The 19,700-nt window shown below is 44.7% G+C and overlaps 1 pseudogene; it reads left to right on the forward strand.

Moving 5' to 3' along the window:
• Positions 1–1,013, forward strand: part of LOC141307295 (scavenger receptor cysteine-rich domain-containing protein DMBT1-like) — a 45,236-nt pseudogene extending 44,223 nt beyond the window's left edge.
• Positions 1,014–19,700: the final 18,687 nt, after the last annotated feature.

Below are 19,700 nucleotides of genomic sequence, written 5' to 3' on the forward strand. Positions count from 1 at the left end.
GCAAACTATTCTGATCTGGCAAGAAAAAGTCAGGACCCAGAAACAATATAAGAAAGAAAGAAAGTGAAACAAAAAAATTAGGAGAAAGGAAAAATACTTAAAGGGATTATGGAAATTAAAATTCAACCTTCGTTCATTTTCAGAACACAAATTAAGATTTTAAATTAAATCTAAGAGCTTTCTGACCCTGCGTAGATATCAACGCAACTACCACTTTCAAGGCTCAGAAACACCAGTGGTTCAACCGTAATTTTATAAAGCTACAAGAATACTTTTTGTGTGCAAAGAAAACAAAAATAAAAGATTTTCACTTTTCACATTCAGGAGACTACCATGACGCATGCGTGTGATACTGTTGACGCAGGAGCCCGTTGTTCTGACATGGGACCCGCACCTTGGGGCTCTGCATTGCACCTTGTTTACGAGCAGAGGAATTGATGCACATACATCATGGTACTCTCAGGAAGGCATGTCAACTGATGAATCATTGAATAAAGTTTCTATTTTTGTTTTCTTTGCGCACAAAAAAATATTATTGTAACTTCATACCAATACAATTGAACCACTGATGTTTTTACTACCTGAATGTGTCAGTTGTGTTGCTGTCAATGCAAAGTCAAAAAAAGCTCAGAGTTTATCAAAAAAAAATCTTAATTTTTGTTCCAAAGATGAATGAAGTTCTTACAGCTTTGGAACGTCATGAGGGTGAGTAATTAATGACAGAATTTTCATTTGAAAGACAATAGAAATTGGGTAAAAAAAAAAACGTAAAAAAAATGACATGGATGACAAAGTAAAAGAAACAACAAAAAAGCAAAGAAGTCAGAAAGGAAGGACAAAAAACTGGGACATGAATGATGCTGCTGTGGTGTGCAGACAGTTACAGTGTGGATCAGCCATCAGTGCACCTCATATTGCCGCCTTTGGTCAAGGCAGTGGATCGATCTGGCTGGATGATGTTAAATGCTCAGGAAGTGAAGGAACCCTCACACAATGTTCACACCGTGGATTAGGAAAACAACTGTAATCATGGGGAAGATGCTGGTGTTGTTTGTTTAGGTAAGTTCAAACTAAACATATTTATTTCGCAGGTGAGCTGCAGGTGCCAACCCTTTCCTTGACCTCCGCACATGCAGCTGTGTCTCGTGTAGTGTTAATGATGAATTCCAGCTCTTCAGAAACAGTTCATCTATATCCTCTCAGAAACATGTATCTAGTGTAATACTGCCTTGTTTTTGAACTGTGCAGAGCTGTAGCTAAATAGTTAGGCCTACTATGTTACTGTATTTTAATGTTGGTCGTTATGGTGGTACATGCTATAAAAAGTTTGAAAAACACTGGATTACATCCATTAGTAACGTATAACTCATACTGTAATGATGCCTTTATTGCATTTGAGCTCATGGCTGTGGATTAAATTTTTATCCCAACAAGCAATTCTTTAAGCCATTTTTTTATTTAAAGAAGTCAGCTTAATTGTTTGAGTCTCTGTAACCATAAAATGTTTTCCTATTGTTTTCTAGTGAACTTGCAGCAGCCCAGCATTTCCCACAGTGCTCCTGATGGACAGTTAGATGAGGGATCTCTGTGCTGCTCTTATTGTGTGTCTTTAGTCATCCTCATACTGAAGAGAAGACAAAAGCAAAGGAACAAGCAAACTCATTGAAAGTGCTCTTTTACAAAAGGTAGTAATTTTATTTCTATAGAATAAGTCAGTTGATGTCTTATAATCTGTTATTCCAAAGTCAGTCTTTAATTGTCCTTCATCTCTATGCAATATCACTAGGTCAAGCTGCATCGCATAGTAGCAAAAATTAAGATGATGATGAGACTGATTATGAAAATTTGAAACTTGATGCAAACATGGATCATGATGATTCTGAAGAGGATTATATTAATGTGGACTCTGATCATTCTGAACAGGACTATATTAATGTGGACTAAAGAGCCAAAAGAGCGTTAAAATAGTCCAGCCCTACAAGGGCCTGGAAAGGATGGACTGTACCATGATGTACCATGATGTACCATCATGAATGTTCTGCAATAGGATTGTAAAGATTTAAATTTTGAAATCTTGCTTTGTATCGTGCAAGTAAGAATTAGTTTAGGTTGGGAACCTCTAAGATCGTAAGATTTTGGACGCATTGTGAAAACGATTGTTAATATTTCTTATTTATTGGGCTTCGCTTTTTACTGCCCTTTTATTATGTGCTCATCACGGACACACAAAACAAGAACTAGACATTGAATATACTATACACCCACAAAAAAACAGTGACTTAGCACATACACATCAGAACACACACACACACAAACAAACATATGCTCGCACACATCTCAAATTCTTAGACTGAATGCCCAGGACATTGTGTATGTTGTTGTATGAATCTGTAGTATAAATATGATCCATCTTCCTTCATAAACTTGTTATGGTAGTACACTGGCTCTCTGTGTTTTGTTAACGACCCTGTTTAGGGACCAACATAAGAAAGACATTCCAGAACCAACAAATACCACAGAGGCCAGGGCAAAAAGTTCAAGTTTTACTGTACAGGTAATGGAATATAACCAAAAACAGAAAACAGAAACATTTAAACATTAAAAAAAAAAATCATAATTAAGGACTGGTGAGCTAACTAATTTAAACTACTGTACAACTTACTGAAGAGTTAAGAAAACTTAATATCTCTCGAGGAAGAAATTAAACACAGCAAAAGTCCTCTGGGTCAGCTCACTTATGCTTTCCATGTACTCTGTACTAGTAACTAAACAAGCAATCACTCACCATCAAAAAACAAAACCAAAAATCAAACACAAAACAGAGTTCGCAGAGCAAGCCACTATTGAATTGCCACCAGCAACTCTTAAATAGGCAGAGGACTTAGGTCTTTATACTAGTCTCCGCCCCCATCCAATTAGCAGCTGCACTCAGGAAAGAAAACAAAGAGAGAAAAAGCAGAGTCTCGTAACACAGTGGTTCTCAATCCTAGTCCTGGAGGACCCCTGCTCTGCATATTTTGCATGTCTCTCTTATTTAACACACCTGATTGAGATCTTCAGCTTGTTAGTTTAGTTCATGGATCTCTCTCCTAATGAGCTGATGATCTCAATCAGGTGTGTTAAATAAGGGAGACATGCAAAATGTGCAGAGCAGGGGTCACCCAGGACCAGGATTGAGATCCACTGTCGTAACAGTCTGCTTGATCATTCTCCCAGGATCCCATGCTGTGGCTGCTCTACCACAGGGGTTGACACCACAATTTACAGCTAACTAAAATGTAATCTAAAAACAATATGCTGAAAAATACCAATTGATCGTTTGCTGCAAAAACTAAAGGGGAGACTGAGGGCAATTGTAAGTATATAGCAGTCAACAAGTGGATCAAAAAAGTTAATCAAAGTTGTCCCAAGACAAGAATTGTTTTGGTTTTAGGACAACTGTGATAAAAGGTTTTGATACACTTTTTATATATATATATTATGTTATAATTAATGACAGAATTTTCATTTTCGGGTGAATTATCCCTTTAATTTTCTTTCACAGATTTTACAGTTATGTACAACCCCTGGCAAAAATATCAAGTAGAGGAAAAAATTGTGGAATCATTCAACGTTAAGGAAAAAAATATGGAATCAGCTTGTAATATGTAAACAAATATCTAAACAAACAAACAAAATGCTAATTAGCCAGCAGTTAAAAGAGAGTACTTACAGACCTTAAAGGATTAGTTCATAACAACAATGTACAGATAATGATAATACTCATCCCCTTGTCAGCCAAGATGTTCATGTCTTTCTTTCTTCAGTCGTAAAGAAATTATGTTTTTTGGAGGACAACATTTCAGGATTTCTCTCTATATAATGGATATGTATGGCGCCCCGAAGTTTGAACTTCCGAAATGCAGTTTAAATGCAGTTTCAAAAGGCTCTAAACCAGGGATCATCAAATCTGGACCTCGAGATCCATTTTCCTGCAGAGTTTAGCTCTTACCCTAATCAAACACACCTGAGCATGCTAATCAAGGTCTTCAGGATCATTAGAGAATCACAGGTAGGTAAGTGTGATCAGGGTTGGAGCTAAACTCTGCAGCGCATTGGACCTCCAGGGTAAGATTTGGGGAACCCTGCTCTAAACGATCCCAGCTGAGGAAGAAGCGTCTTATCTGGTGAAACGATCAGTTATTTTCTAAACAAATTAACAATTTATATGATGTGACGAGTCTCTCTGGGCTGATCAGCGTCGCCCTGGCAACCAACGCAGCTCACCTGCACGTCCTCATCACGGGCTGATCGGTCCCAGCTGCCGGCAGTCATCAAGTGGCTTTAAAAGCCACCACCAAACACACTTCAACAGACAACCGTCTCATGCTGATCGCATTGGCACTAATCCTTTGTTTCTCCTCTCCCAGAAGGCAGCGAGTGACCGACAGCCCGATTGAGCACGCCTGGACACCCACCTTCACGGGCACGAGGACTTCACAGGAGCACCAGCCACGACAGCACCACGGACTTTAATTCCCCTTTCACCTCTCCACGTACTTCAATTTTAATAAATCCACCCTCCGGGGCTTTTGTTCACCAGCCATTGTTGTGTGTTTTCTCCCCCGTGACATCTGGTGGAGAATGCGGGCATTGCAGGAGAATTCACACACAAGTGTTGGCACTGCACCGCATTAATTTGTTTTTTTTCTTTTTTCTTGTTCACCCCCTCTGCATCGATCGGCGCCCTCTCTCCCCTTGGAAGATGGATGAGCTGCTACAACGCCTCACCGAAGTAAGCATCCGCCAGCAGCAAATTGTGGAACATCTGGCCACTCGGCAGGGCAGAGCTGAAGAAGAACTCGCTGCCCTTCGTGCCCAAGCTGCCCAGCCAGTTCCACTACCTGACCCTCGGCTGCGGGCTGCTCGGCTTCTACCCAAGATGACGGCTCACGATGATGTTGAAGCATTCTTACAAATGTTTGAAAATACGGCCAACCGGGAGGGATGGCCGCTGGAAGATTGGGCTTCGGCGCTGGCACCCCTCCTCACCGGTGACACTCAGCGGGCTTATTTCTCTCTTCCCCCGGCGATCGCTGGGAGCTATACGGAAGTGAAGCGTGAGATCCTCGCCAGGCTTGGTCTGTCCCCCATCTGTGCGGCACAACAATTCCACGAGTGGGAGTTCAAAGCCCGGGTGCCAGCCCGAGCCCAAGCCGCTGACCTCGTCCGCCTAGCGCAGCACTGGCTGCTAGATGGGGACCCCGACGCAGCTCAGGTAGTGGAACGAGTGGTCATCGATCGCCTCCTCCGCGCTCTGCCTCGGTCCCATCGTCAGGCGGTCGGGATGAGGAACCCCGCCACCGTCCTCGCCCTTGTGGAGGCGATCGAGCTGGCGGATGCTGTCCACCACCGGGAGGCTGGGGAGAGAGCGCCGCCGTTTCCCCGGAGGGTGGTCCAGGAGCGACGCACGCCGGAGGGCACCTCGCGCGCAGTTGGCAGACCGACGGTTCCCTCTCCAATGGACGAGCCAATGCCAACCGCTGAACCCACGACACCTCCGCGGGCTTGGCTGGCGGGCTGCATCGTCCATCAGCGCGTCCCACCTGCGGCTCCAGAGGCGGACGTGAAGCTAAATGGCAAGCCCATCCGGGCACTTCTGGACTCGGGCAGCGCGGTCACCCTCGTCCAGGCCCAGCTATGTCCACCTCACCATGGCCAAAAGAGTTACCTACCGATCACGTGTGTGCACGGGGACACCCAACAAGTTCCAGCACGCCGCGTGAACATCACCGCCGCCCATGGCACCTGGTCTGTGGAGGCTGGATTGGTGAAAAACTTACCAGTCCCCCTACTGCTTGGAAGAGATTGGCCGGGGTTTGACCGCCTGCTCGCCGCCGCCGCTCAGCCCGCCAGCCCGGAAGGGAACCGTCGCCGCCGCAGCCGGCCAAGAGGACCCCGCCGCCGGCCAGCGCTGCTAGCCTCGGACAGCGGGAGAGATGGTGAGTCCCCCTCTCAAAACGCTAACCTCTTCTATGATGTGTTTCAACAGGCCAGCCAGGGGGGCTCTTTCGCCAAGGAACAACAGGAGGACGATCGTTTAAAGCACTGCTGGAGCCAGGTCAGAGCCATCGACGGCAACGACGTCCTCCCACGGCCCCATCCTCTCCCGCATTTCATCGTCCGAGGCGGTCTGCTATACTGCGTCGCCCAGCGACGGGGGGAGGAAAAGGAGCTTTTAGTCGTTCCCCGAACGAAGACGGAGACTATCCTGGAGTTGGCCCACTCCCATCCGATGGCAGGTCACCTGGGGGCAGCGAATACCATCCAGCGGATCCGGGACCGCTTCCATTGGCCGGGCCTGGAGGCCGATGTGAAGGGGTTCTGTAGAGCCTGCCCGACCTGCCAGCGCACGGCACCCAGGACTCCTCCCCCCAGTCCGCTGATTCCTTTGCCCATCATTGAGGTGCCCTTCGAGCGGATCGGACTGGATCTGGTAGGGCCGTTGCCTAAGTCTGCCCGAGGACATGAACACATCCTCGTCATCGTGGATTACGCCACCCGGTATCCGGAAGCAGTCCCCCTGAGGAAAGCCACAGCGAAAGCCATCGCCCAGGAACTGTTTCTGTTGGCCAGCCGGGTGGGCATACCGACCGAGATCCTGACTGACCAGGGAACACCGTTCATGTCCCGGCTAATGGCTGACCTCTGCAGGCTGCTGCGGGTGAAACAGTTGAGGACAACCGTCTACCACCCGCAGACCGACGGACTCGTTGAGCGCTTTAATCAAACGCTGAAGCAGATGCTCCGAAGAGTGGCAGCCGAAGACCGGCGGGATTGGGACCTCATGATCCCCTACGTCCTCTTCGGCATCCGTGAGGTCCCCCAAGCCTCAACTGGTTTCACCCCCTTTGAGCTCCTGTTCGGCCGCCAGCCACGGGGGCTGCTGGATGTTGCTCGGGAAGCTTGGGAGCAGCAGCCTGCCCCCCATCGCACGGTCATCGAGCACGTCAAGCAGATGAGAGAACGGATTGACCGTGTCATGCCATTAGTCCGGGAACATCTCAGCAAGGCACAGCAGGCCCAACAACGCCACTACGATCGGGCAGCCCAACCACGGGAATTCCAACCGGGAGACAGGGTGATGGTCTTGGTCCCCACCTCCGCTTGCAAATTCCTGGCGACCTGGCAAGGCCCGTATACGGTGGTGGAGAAGGTTGGACCAGTTACCTACCGGATACGTCAACCTGGACGAAGGCAAGCGGAACAGTTATATCATATTAACTTACTGAAAAAGTGGCAAGGGACCCGGGACCAGCTCGCCGCCCTCAGTCTCACCGATCCCGTGGTTGTCGACATGGATCCCCATCTGTCGGCTGCCCAGAAGACCGAGCTGCAGCACCTGGTCAGTCAGTTCCAGGATGTGTTCTCCTCCAGGCCCGGGCAGACCAACGTCACCTACCACGACATCAGGACGCCCCCTGGAGTGATCGTCAGGCAACGGCCCTACCGTGTCCCAGAAGCTCGTCGGCAGGCTATAGAGGATGAAATCCAGGAAATGCTGAAGTTGGGGGTAATCGAACCATCTCGCAGCCCATGGTCCAGCCCCATTGTGATGGTACCCAAGCCGGATGGCACCCTCCGCTTCTGCAATGACTTCCGCCGCCTCAACGAAGTCTCCGAATTCGACGGCTATCCCATGCCTCGGGTCGACGAGCTGTTGGACCGCCTGGGGAGGGCCCGGTACATCTCCACCCTGGACCTAACAAAAGGCTACTGGCAGGTACCTCTAACACCCTCTGCTAAACCGAAAACTGCTTTTTCTACCCCTAGTGGCCACTGGCAGTACCGGACCCTCCCCTTCGGCCTGCATGGAGCGCCGGCCACATTTCAGCGCATGATGGACATCATTCTGAGGCCCCACCAAGCATACGCGGCGGCCTACTTAGATGACGTAGTCGTCCATTCCGAGGCATGGGACGAACACCTGGAACGTCTGCGGAGGGTGCTTTCGGAGCTCCGGCGGGCTGGACTAACCGCCAACCCCCGCAAATGCCACCTAGCGCTATCAGAAGCGAAGTACCTGGGCTTCCAGGTCGGCCGTGGGCTCATCCGACCCCAGGACAAGAAGGTGGAGGCGATCCGGTCCGCTCCAAAGCCCCAAACGAAGTCCCAGGTACGAGCCTTTTTGGGGTTGGCGGGGTACTATCGCTGTTTTATCCCCAACTTCTCCTCTTTAGCCGCCCCCCTGACAGACCTGACCAGGAAGGGGCAGCCCGAGAAGATCTGTTGGACAACAGCCACGGAGGAGGCCTTCGCTCGGCTCAAGACGGCCCTCTCCTCGTCGCATGTGCTCCGCGCTCCTGACTTCGGCTGCCCCTTCCTGCTGCAGACGGATGCCTCCGATACCGGACTGGGAGCCGTCCTGTCACAAATCCAGGAAGGTGAGGAGCATCCCATCATTTATATCAGCAGGAAGCTGTCCAAGGCAGAGAAGAACTACGCCGCCGTCGAGAAGGAGGCCCTGGCCATCAAGTGGGCAGTCCTGGAGCTGCGGTACTACCTTCTCGGCCGTAAGTTCACCCTGGTGACCGACCATGCCCCCCTACAGTGGATGGCCCGGGCCAAGGACACCAACGCCAGGGTGACCCGCTGGTTCCTCGCGCTCCAGGACTTCCACTTTGAAGTGCGACATCGGGCCGGGGCCGCCAACGCTGATGGATTCTCACGGATGTGGACAGCTTTTGCAGGTCTGTCAGGGGTCATTCCCCACCCACCCCTTATCTCACCCCTACTGTCTACTCTCGTTCCCAGGGCCAGAAGGACGCTTAGGGGGGGGATGTGACGAGTCTCTCTGGTCTGATCAGCGTCGCCCTGGCAACCAACGCAGCTCACCTGCACGTCCTCATCACGGGCTGATCGGTCCCAGCTGCCGGCAGTCATCAAGTGGCTTTAAAAGCCACCACCAAACACACTTCAACAGACAACCGTCTCATGCTGATCGCATTGGCACTAATCCTTTGTTTCTCCTCTCCCAGAAGGCAGCGAGTGACCGACAGCCCGATTGAGCACGCCTGGACACCCACCTTCACGAGCACGAGGACTTCACAGGAGCACCAGCCACGACAGCACCACGGACTTTAATTCCCCTTTCACCTCTCCACGTACTTCAATTTTAATAAATCCACCCTCCGGGGCTTTTGTTCACCAGCCAACCTTGTTGTGTGTTTTCTCCCCCGTGACAATACTTTTTAACCTCAAATGCTGTCTTGTCTCGTCTCTGTGATGCGCATGCGCAGTCTGCGTGATCCGGGTCAATGCAGTTAGGGTATGTCGAAAAACACACATCTCGTTTTCTTCTCCAACTTTAAAATCGTCCTACATCGCTGCAAAAGTACCGACACAGTGTTTACAAAGTGAACATACAAAGAAGCTCAATTTGTCAGTTTGTTTACAAAAAAGGTAAAACAGCATTGTAGGACGATTTTGATGTTGAAGACAAAAACGAGATGGGAGTTTTTCGACATACCCTAACCGCATTGACCCGGATTAGACTGACTACACATGCACATTGCAGAGACGAGACAAGACAAGCATTTGAGGTTAAAAATTATATAAATTGTCTATTTGTTTAGAAAATAACCGATCGTTTCGCTAGATAAGACCCTTCTGTCAGGATTTGAGTTTGTTCTGTCATGTTTTTCCCTTCATGTTTCTCATGTAAATGGTTTAGTCCTTGTCTTCCCCTCTAGTTTTGGTTCCATTTGGTTTAATCATGCCCATATTTGTATTTCCCCCTCGTTATCTAGTTATCTCGTTTGATACCACGCCTTGTTTTTCTGTGTATTTAAAGTCTGTGTTTGCACTCTCCCCTTGTCCGTCGATGAAGTCTCATGGTGTTTGTTTGCTCCTCGTGGTTTGTTTTGAAGTTTCGTCGTGTTTATGTATCCCTGCCTTTTGTTTTGTTTAATGATTTAATAAATTAGTGTTTTGTTTAATTCCCGTTTCCTCGTGTGTTCTCCTGGCTCCTCGTCTCCCCCTCACATTGTGACAGATCGACGGACCAAACAAGAAAATGACCTGGGCTGAGGACATCCTTTGGAACTTACAACAAGGTGAGCGTTCACTGGAGGAATATGTGGAGGAGTTTTTGAGCGTTTACCATCTGGTGGGATGGAGTGACAAGATGGTTAACGCATGTTTCCAAATGGGACTAAAGGATGATAGTTTGTTTAATTTGATAAGTCCAAGTGATTGCTACCGTCCCGTAGCAGATTTTGTAAATTTTGTTCTTGACTTATGTGGTTCCCAGTTCCAAGTCATGGTGGAGGATGGTAATCCTCCTCCCATCTGGAAAAATGCAGTCACCCCATCTCACCACCAGCCAGATCCCTCCGCATATCACTCCAGCGACCTCACTCCCTCCTTGCCTCCCACGTGTCCCCAAGTCCTCCTAAGCCCCACGATGGTCCTCAGCCCAGTACCTCAGGCTTCCTCTCCGCGTTCAAGCCCGTCAGCCACCAAGCCAGCGTCAGCTCACAAGATGGCCGCCACGGCTTCACACAAGATGGCGGCCACGCCAGAGTCTGTAAGCAAGATGGCTGCCAAGCCAGAGTCTGCAAGCAAGATGGCTGCCATGACAGAGTCTGTTTGCAAGATGGCTGCAACGCCAGAGTCTGTTCACAAGATGGCCACCATGTTACTATCTGCTGTCAAGATGGCTGCCACACCAGAGTCTGCACACAAGATGGCCTCCGTTCCTGAGTTCCCGGCCAAGATGGCCGCCAAGCCTGAAGCCCTGGCCAAGATGGCCGCCGTTCCTGAGTTCCTGGCCAAGATGGCCGCCAAGCCTGAATCCCTGGCCAAGATGGCCTCCGTTCCTGAGTTCCTGGCCAAGGTGGCCGCCAAGCCTGGGTCCCGGCCAAGATGGCCGCCAAGCCTGGGTCCCGGCCAAGATGGCCGCCAAGCCTGAATTCCCGGCCAAGAGGGCCGACGTTCCTGAGTTCCTGGCCAAGATGGCCGCCAAGTCTGAATCCCTGGCCAAGATGGCTGCCAAGCCTGAGTCTGCACCCAAGATGGCTACCGCCAAGTCAAAGTCTCCGCTGGTTCCGTCCAGCCTCCCTGAGTCTCCGCTGGTTCCGCCCAGCCCTCCAGTGACCGCGCCGCCAGAGCGCCCTCCAGTGACCGCTCGCCCAGAGCCTGTTCCTTCAAAGTCTCCCCTGGAGACGCCCAGCCCTCCAGAGTCTCCGCTGGGGTCGTCCAGTCCTCCAGAGCCCGCTCCTCAAGAGCACTGTCAAGAGCCGGAGCGCTCTCCTGCGCGCCCTCTAGCGTACTCTCCAGAGCCGGCACTTTCTGCAGCACGCCCTTCCGTGCTCTCCTGGGCGGACTATGCCCTAGGTTCCCCCAAGAAAATTTTTTGGGGGGGGCTACTCCCCTGATCAGCCATGGCCACCTGGACTGTTTACTCGGCCATGGCTTCCTGAACCCCCTGATCTGCCTTGGCCTCCTGGACTGTTTACTCGGCCATGGCTTCCAGAGCCCCCAGATCCGCCATGGCCTCCTGGACTGTTTACCTGGCCATGGCTTCCAGAGCCCCCAGATCCGCCGTGGCTTCCTGGACTGTTTACCTGGCCATGGCTTCCAGAGCCCCCAGATCCGGCGTGGCCTCCTGGACTCCCTGATCCGCCCTGGAGACCGCCCCTGTATCCTGTGTCCCTTGTATCCCCGCCTAGCGGTCTCCAGGGTGCCCACCCTCCCTCCCTTATGGATGTTATTAGGCGCGAGACACGCCTTCGGGGGGGTGGGGGGGGGGTGTAATGTCAGGATTTGAGTTTGTTCTGTCATGTTTTTCCCCCCATGTTTCTCATGTAAATGGTTTAGTCCTTGTTTTCCCCTCTAGTTTTGGTTCCATTTGGTTTAATCATGCCCATATTTGTATTTCCCCCTCGTTATCTAGTTATCTCGTTTGATACCACGCCTTGTTTTTCTGTGTATTTAAAGTCTGTGTTTGCACTCTCCCCTTGTCCGTCGATGAAGTCTCGTGGTGTTTGTCTGCTCCTCGTGGTTTGTTTTGAAGTTTTGTCGTGTTTATATCCCTGCCTTTTGTTTTGTTTAATGATTTAATAAATTAGTGTTTTGTTTAATTCCCGTTTTCTCGTGTGTTCTCCTGGCTCCTCGTCTCCCCCGCACATTGTGACACCTTCTTCCTCGGCTGGGATCAAGGATTTTGAAGCTGCATTTAAACTGCATTTTGGAAGTTCAAACTTCAGGGCGCCATACATATCCATTATATAGAGAGAAATCCTGAAATATTTTTTCTCCAAAAAACATTTTTTTTTTTTTACGACTGAAGAAAGACATGAACATCTTGGATGACAAGGGGGTGAGTACATTATCTGTACATTTTTGTTATAAAAAGTGAACTAATCCTTGAACAAGCTGTTGAACTTGGCTAATTGTAAGGAAACATGGCCCCAACAAGAAAGCTGTCAGTTGAAATGAGGGAAAGGATTATAAAACTCCTTCAAGATGGAAATCCATGATGAAGTGTGGCAAAAGAAGCTGGATCTAAGTTGGAAGTTGTTCCTAAAATTTGGTATAAACAAAATGGAAAGACTAAAAAATGAAAACATACAGGCACATCAAGGAACACATCAAAGCATCCAGATAGAAAACTCAAAGCAATTTGCCTTGAAAATAGAAAATGCACAACGGAATAAATGAGGAACAAATGGGCAGAAACAGGAGTCGATGTATATGACATAACTGTAAGAAACCAGCTGAAAGAAATGAGATTTACATATAGAAAGGCCAAATGACAACCAGCTTTAACACATAAACAAAAAACTAAATTAGAGTGGGCTAAAGAGAAGTCATGGAGTGTGGATGATTGAATGAAAGTAATATTCAGTGATGAATCACAAATCTGCAATGGACAAGGGGGTGATGCTTATGCCATTCTAATGAAATAGATAGATAGATGGATGGATGGATGGAAAAAAACACAATTAGTGTTAAAGCTTTTCTTCAGGAAAGGCAAATCAACTCAATGACATGGCCAGCAAACAGTCTGGATCTCAATTCGATTGAAAATGTATGGTGGAAGTAAAAAAAAAAAACTGGGCTCCATCTTGCAAGGCTGATCTAAAGTAGCCTACTAATTGTGTTTTTTGGTTGATGATTCTATATTTTTTTCCTCAACATTGAACGATTCCATATTTTTTTCCTGCACTTATAATATAAATATTTTCCATTAATTAAAATAGCTTAATCTAATTTGTTTGAGGTATGTTGAATTAATAAACAAAAAAAAATGTTGTGTCATATCTGTGATTTGTTTATTTGCTATGAAGTAAAAAAAAAAATGGGTGAATAACATGTGTGGTGATTCCATAATTTTTTGCCAGGGATTGTAGCCTAAAGTTTTTAGATTTATAAAACCATGCGTACGCCAGAACCAGCGCAAAAATCCCTTTATAAAATCCCGGTCAGGGGAAGATTGTGCGTACGTACATCTCCAGCCCGACTCCTCCCAGAAATCACCATATACGGAGCTCACAAAGCCTAGTTTTACTATGCATAAACACTAACGTGCTTTCGTCATCAACGTAACCTAGTCTGTACGGGCTGAATACGCCTTATTCAGCCAGCCGCCATTTTGAATCGAAAACGAGGCTGTGAGGGACAGCAGTCCAGCAGCGCCCACTGTGGCGTATTGTTGCGTCCCGGGATGTAGATCGTATAACCATAAAATAATAGGTAATTTCACTTTTTTCCACAGGACAAAGAGCTCCAGAAAACATGGATTGTTCCACAGGACATATAACCTAACTTTCAGGTAACAATTTTGCATTTATTTAAGAAAATGACTGTGGAAAGACTACTAATTTCTATTCTGAGCATGTTTATCTTCCTTTAAACGCTTACACAGAGTTTTTCAAATGATGTTTTATAGATTAAAATGCTTAATGGTTTGTGTTAAGAGCCTGCAGCTAGGTCATAAGCGTCTTCCCGACCTTTATTATGAAATTACGATAAACATGACATTTTCCTTGTCTAAAGCAAAACAGAGACAAAAAATAATGTTCTGAATATCATTTTGTGATTTTAAAAGTGGTTTACCTCAAACACTACATGGCAAGCTAATAAATAAATGTTATCTTTTGATCGCTTTGCATAAAAATAAACTTTCTGTTTAAACCTACTGTTTTTTGTATGACTTAACATGTTGTCTGAAAGAGGCTTACGATCTAACTGCAGGCTCTTAACACAAACTATTAAGCATGTTAATCTTTAAAACATCATTTAAAAATAATATCTGTTTCACTTACGATCGCAAGGTTTTCCTTTCGTGAGGCTTTTGAGTCCAGGTAAACACAGACGGAGCTGAACCCTCCTTAAGCTTCCTAATTCCAGTCAGTGTTTTTGAAAAACAATCCCGAGTAAAACGTTGAGCACACTGTTGTGTTCTTTGTAATCTATACAAAATGGAGATATTTAGTTTAGTTGTTGTAGTAAAACATAACATTTTAGCTCTGCGTAAACGTTTAAAGAAAGATAAACATGCTCACATTATAAATTAGCAATTAGCCAACCGGCTAGTTTCCACAGTCATTTTCTTAAATAAATGCAATATTGTTACCTGAAAGTTAGGTTCTATGTCTCGTCGAACTTTAATAATACACATTTTCTGAAGTTCTTTGTCCTGTGGAAATTAGTGAAATTATATTTTCTCTTTATTTTTATGACTAAACAATCTACATCCCGGGATGCAACAATACGCCACAGTGGGCGCTGCTGGACTGCTATCCCTCACAGCCTCGTTTTCGATTCAAAATGGCGGCAGGCTGAATAAGGCGTATAAAGCAACCAGTATCTTACCATTGAAGTTTTGATCTATCATCGACGGTTGACGATTGTAATGGAGGTAAAGACAATCACAGTGACATACAGGAATCGTACATTATTAGACGCGCGATGATTAGTGTGCAAATAAACAAATCATATACGTGCGCTCTCTAATAGCTTTAAGAGGTCATTTCAGTAGGGTCACGTGTCTGGCAAGTGTTTTATATGGACTTTTGCTGAATAAGCATGTTTTATAAAAGTTTGCTATGGACACTGCGTTTGAGCATCAACACAACATCTGACAGAGAAACTGTTCAATGATCAGTCATGTTGAGCTGCCTTCAGATCAGCACATTCGACAAATTCAAAATGTTTTTATTTACTTTTTTTATTTATCTGTTACAGAGACCCGTATATATTTATATAAATTTAAGGCGAGTGGTCTGTTGGCGTCTCCGTGTGGCTCTGCTTGGTATTGCAGCTTGACTTGTAGTTATTTATACTGTATACAGTATGTATAGAAAATGGTCTAAACAAATGTAACATCTTTTTCTTTTCCTCACAGTTTTTGCTGTTGCATTGTATACATCAATTCTGAATTGTTGGGTTTTTTTAGGTTGCAGAAAATATAGTTTTGTGAGAATCATCCTCAATTTTGAATTTGGCAAAACAATTATCTTTATTTAAAATGTTTCAAGTCTTAATACTTTTCCTTGTGTTATACTGGGATAAATCATACTGGAATGTATGTTAAAGTTTTGGATGTGGTGCCCCACCTAAAAAATATATAATTTATATACATATTCTTATAACATACTTGTCAAGTACTCATTAAACTACTTAAATCTATCTGCTGTCTTTTTATATATAATTTGGAGTAACACGAGGATGAGTAATTAATGACAGAATTGTCATTTTTGGGTGAACTATCCCTTTAATTTCTTCCACAGATTTCCAGATAATGTACATGCACACAGGGGCCTGTTTCAGAAAGGAGACTCTGAGTACGTCAACCCTGAAATAAGGGAAACTCTGAATTTTCCGTTTCAGAATGGGAGGTTTGTCAAACCTGAGAAAGCAGGGTAAGTCAAGCCTGTTTCTGAAAGAGAGGTAACTTGTACTCAGAGTCAGTTACTGTGGTAACTTACTGCAAAATTTTGTTTAGTATTTTGGAAATTAAATGTAGTGCATTTTACTTAAAACAAGAAAAATAATCTTAATGCAAATTGAAAGAAGATTATTTTTCTTACCCCATTGGTGGATAATTTGCAAAATAAGAAAAATATACTTATACGACTAAATACCTCATGTTATTTTTTCTTATGAAGAAAATGCATCTTGATTTAAGAATCTTTAGATATTTTGATTGGAAACAACAAGACAATAAAAGCAAGAAAGTAAGAAAAGCATTTTCACAGTGCAGGTGCATTCATTCATTACATATATTTTCATCATGCAGACACTGTCAAAGTGAAAAAACAGCATGTCCTTTCATACATACGGTAATTGTATTATAATATACAGGTTTATTTAGATTTTTGCCATATCCACATGTATTTATTTGAGTGGTAGCATCTACAAAACATCAGGAATGCAGAGCACTTATTAGTACAGCCACTGTATGCAAAGCATTAAAGAAAGTGTGCCTTACTCTCATGCTCTTATGATAATTTTTGTGTATAGTTTCCTGAACACAAACCCATCGAAAAAGCTAATTAAAGTATGGAATAGAAGGATGCCAGTGTAAGGTCTGTGCAATTGGCCCAACGTAGGTATCCAGTGATGGATGAAGGTTTCTTCCGTGTTCAGTCTTTTTAGCGTGCAAAGTTATTAAATGTAGGTTAAGTTTAAATCTGACTCCATTTTATTATTACCTCGCATTTGGGTTAGAATACCAATTATTATTGATCATTCATAGGATAATTTATTCAGACTTCTGATTATTCTATTTATTCTTTAATATTATTATCGTTTATTTGGGAATAAATCAGAATGAAATCAAATAATTTATTATCAGTCAGGTAATTATGTATTATGCCAATTCAGAGATATCAAATCATATCAATACTAACATCAAATTCTTAAAGATATGTCTACGAACAAAAAGATGATTACCTGACTTTAGAAAAATACATAGTGTGAAGTGTAGAGACACACACCACACTACGGGCTTGATCCTCCCGCTCCATCTCCTTAAGTACCCAGACCAAGACAAATAACCCCTGAAATGGAGAAAGGAACTAACAACTGGAATTTGCATTGATCAAATCTCAGACATGATCATTTACACCTTTTTGGGGGCAGTTGGTAATTTGCATTTACACTAGGAGATGGCACACCCTCTATAGTGAGCAAATATCTATAAACTTTTAGGATCTGTTTACCCTTTAGTTTACTTTATGTAAGAATGAGACCATTGTACCGGACGCACAGAGACAATTCAAATGAAACCAAACATGAATGACAATGTGAATAACACTTGCGTTCATGTAGAACACTATATTTTGTTGTTGACCATTCTGAGTGACAGGAGATGGGTGAGGGGAAGTGGTTGGAAAGGATTGGTGAGAAGGGACTTTTCCCACATCTTCTCTCAGTAAGATGTGGAACCATATGTCTGTATCTTAATACACTGTGTGTGTATTGTCTGTCTCAGAAGATCAACGTGTCTGAGGTTCTGTAAACCTTACAAAAGATGGAAAGGTAGTTGGAGATATACCGTATGCTGTAACCACCACCACAGCTTTTCAATTTACTTGGTTGGTAATATTCTTCCAATACTACTTCCAATACTACATCTGTTCTTCATTATTTTGCAAGCCTTCTTGCTGTTGGCTGAGTAGAATTCAAATATTAATTTCATTACTCTAATTAAAGGTGCCATAGAATGGAAAACTGAATTTACCTTGGCATAGTTAAATAACAGTTCAGTACATGGACATGACATACCATGAGTCTCAAACACCATCGTTTCCTCCTTCTTAGATAAATCTAGTATTTGCAAAAGACCACCGAAAAATAGGTCAATTCCAACATAACACCGACTGTTACGAAACAGTCTTGGGGATCGTTAATAGTTACGCCTCCAACATTTGCATCGCCCAATCATCACTAACGTCAGTACATCAGTTAAACAAGGCAAGCCACAGAAGGGACACGGTTAGCTTAATGCTAGCGCTAGCCTGTAACATTGCAATACATTAGGGCTGCAACTAACAACTATTTTAATAGTCGACTAGTCACCGACTATTGAAACGATTAGTCGACTAATCGGATAATTATTCAATTTTTCTCAAATTTAGCATGAGATTGCTTTAATTATGTGGAAAATTATAGTAAACACAAGAAAGAAGGGGGTACTTCAATGAAAAATGCATATTTTGCTGCTGATAGGCCAATTCATACTAAAAGTAAATAAAAATGCCCTGTCTAAAACCAATTAGGCACAGTGCTCGGTCAGTACAGACATAAATGCATAAATTAAGAAACTCTATAATTTTTTTAATGGACAGGCACATTTGTTTTATAAGAAAAAAATAAATTAAAATCAAGTAAACATTTTCTTCCTGTAAACCATCAGCAGCAATAAAACAGTAAACAAAAATGTATATCCAAAACAAAACGTATTGGCTTTTATTTAAATCTTACCGAGGCCAGCCAAATTCCGTTTCATTCAACTGTCCGACGTGCTTTCTCTTTAAATGTTCGTGCATCACATAGGTGCTGCCGTGATTAGGGTTGCCACCCGTCCCTTAAAATACGGAATCGTCCCGTATTTGAGAATGAAATTGCGCGTCCCGTTTTGAATCAATACGGGACGGGTTTTGTCCCGTATTTTTTATAATTTTTTTAAAAGCAGCGTCTCATGCAAATAATCACTGCGGTAAAGCCAGCCGCGGTTCAGAAAAACACGGTCAAGCCAGCCGCGATTGATTTTAAGTGTGCGCGCATATTACAGTGATTACGGTAGTTTCAGAAACAACACAGAGCGCTTGCTGAGCGCTTTTCATTTAGACGCCCAGGACTGAGAGATAATACTACAAAGTGCTCGTGAATTTTTACTTACTTATTTATTTGCATTTCTGCTTTAATATCCGTTTTATTTATTGGTGTATTTGACGGTTCTTTTCTGAGAAATAGGACATTATTAGAGTCTAATAAGTAGAAAAAACAAAACAATGATCAGTTCTTATTAAGGACGGCCCATATTATATGCAAAACTCATATGAAACCTTTTTACTGCAGCATTTTTGAGATATGGGACATTATTACATTTTAACGGGGTATATAGACCCCATTTCTAAAAAGTAGAAAAAAACAATGATCAGTTCTTATTCAGGACGTCCCATATTATATGCACAACTCATATGAAACCTTTTTACTGCAGCATTTTTGAGATGACCCCCCCCCCCCCCCGAATGCGTCCCTTATTTTTGGGTATTAAAAGTGGTAACCCTAGCCGTGATGCGCAAGGACTGCTTTACAAACCATGCAGGTAATATTTTAATTCGCCGTAGCAGGCTAAAATGCTCCCAAACTTTACTCCTGTTTCATACATACTCAGTCTGCAGTGCGTCTACAGTCCGTGTGCGTTACGTATGCGGTGAAGAAGCAGCACAGACTCGTTTTGCTTTCACACAGAACGCGTTTGCAGTCCGTACATTGTGAACGTTCTAATCCGTTAACATGGGTGTGGGAAAAAAAACGCAGTGCAGACGGAGTATGTGTGAAACGGGCGTGTTTTGGTACGCGCAGCTGCTGCGTTGGACGCCGCCATTTCTGTATGTTATCGCTCAGCATAGAAGCTGCGTATGTGCGACTCTCGGCAGTAAGATGCCTCACTCGGTTGTCTGGCGACAACATCGACAATGAAA

Source organism: Garra rufa, chromosome 1 (genome assembly GCF_049309525.1).
Source record: "Garra rufa chromosome 1, GarRuf1.0, whole genome shotgun sequence".
NCBI lineage: Eukaryota > Metazoa > Chordata > Actinopteri > Cypriniformes > Cyprinidae > Garra > Garra rufa.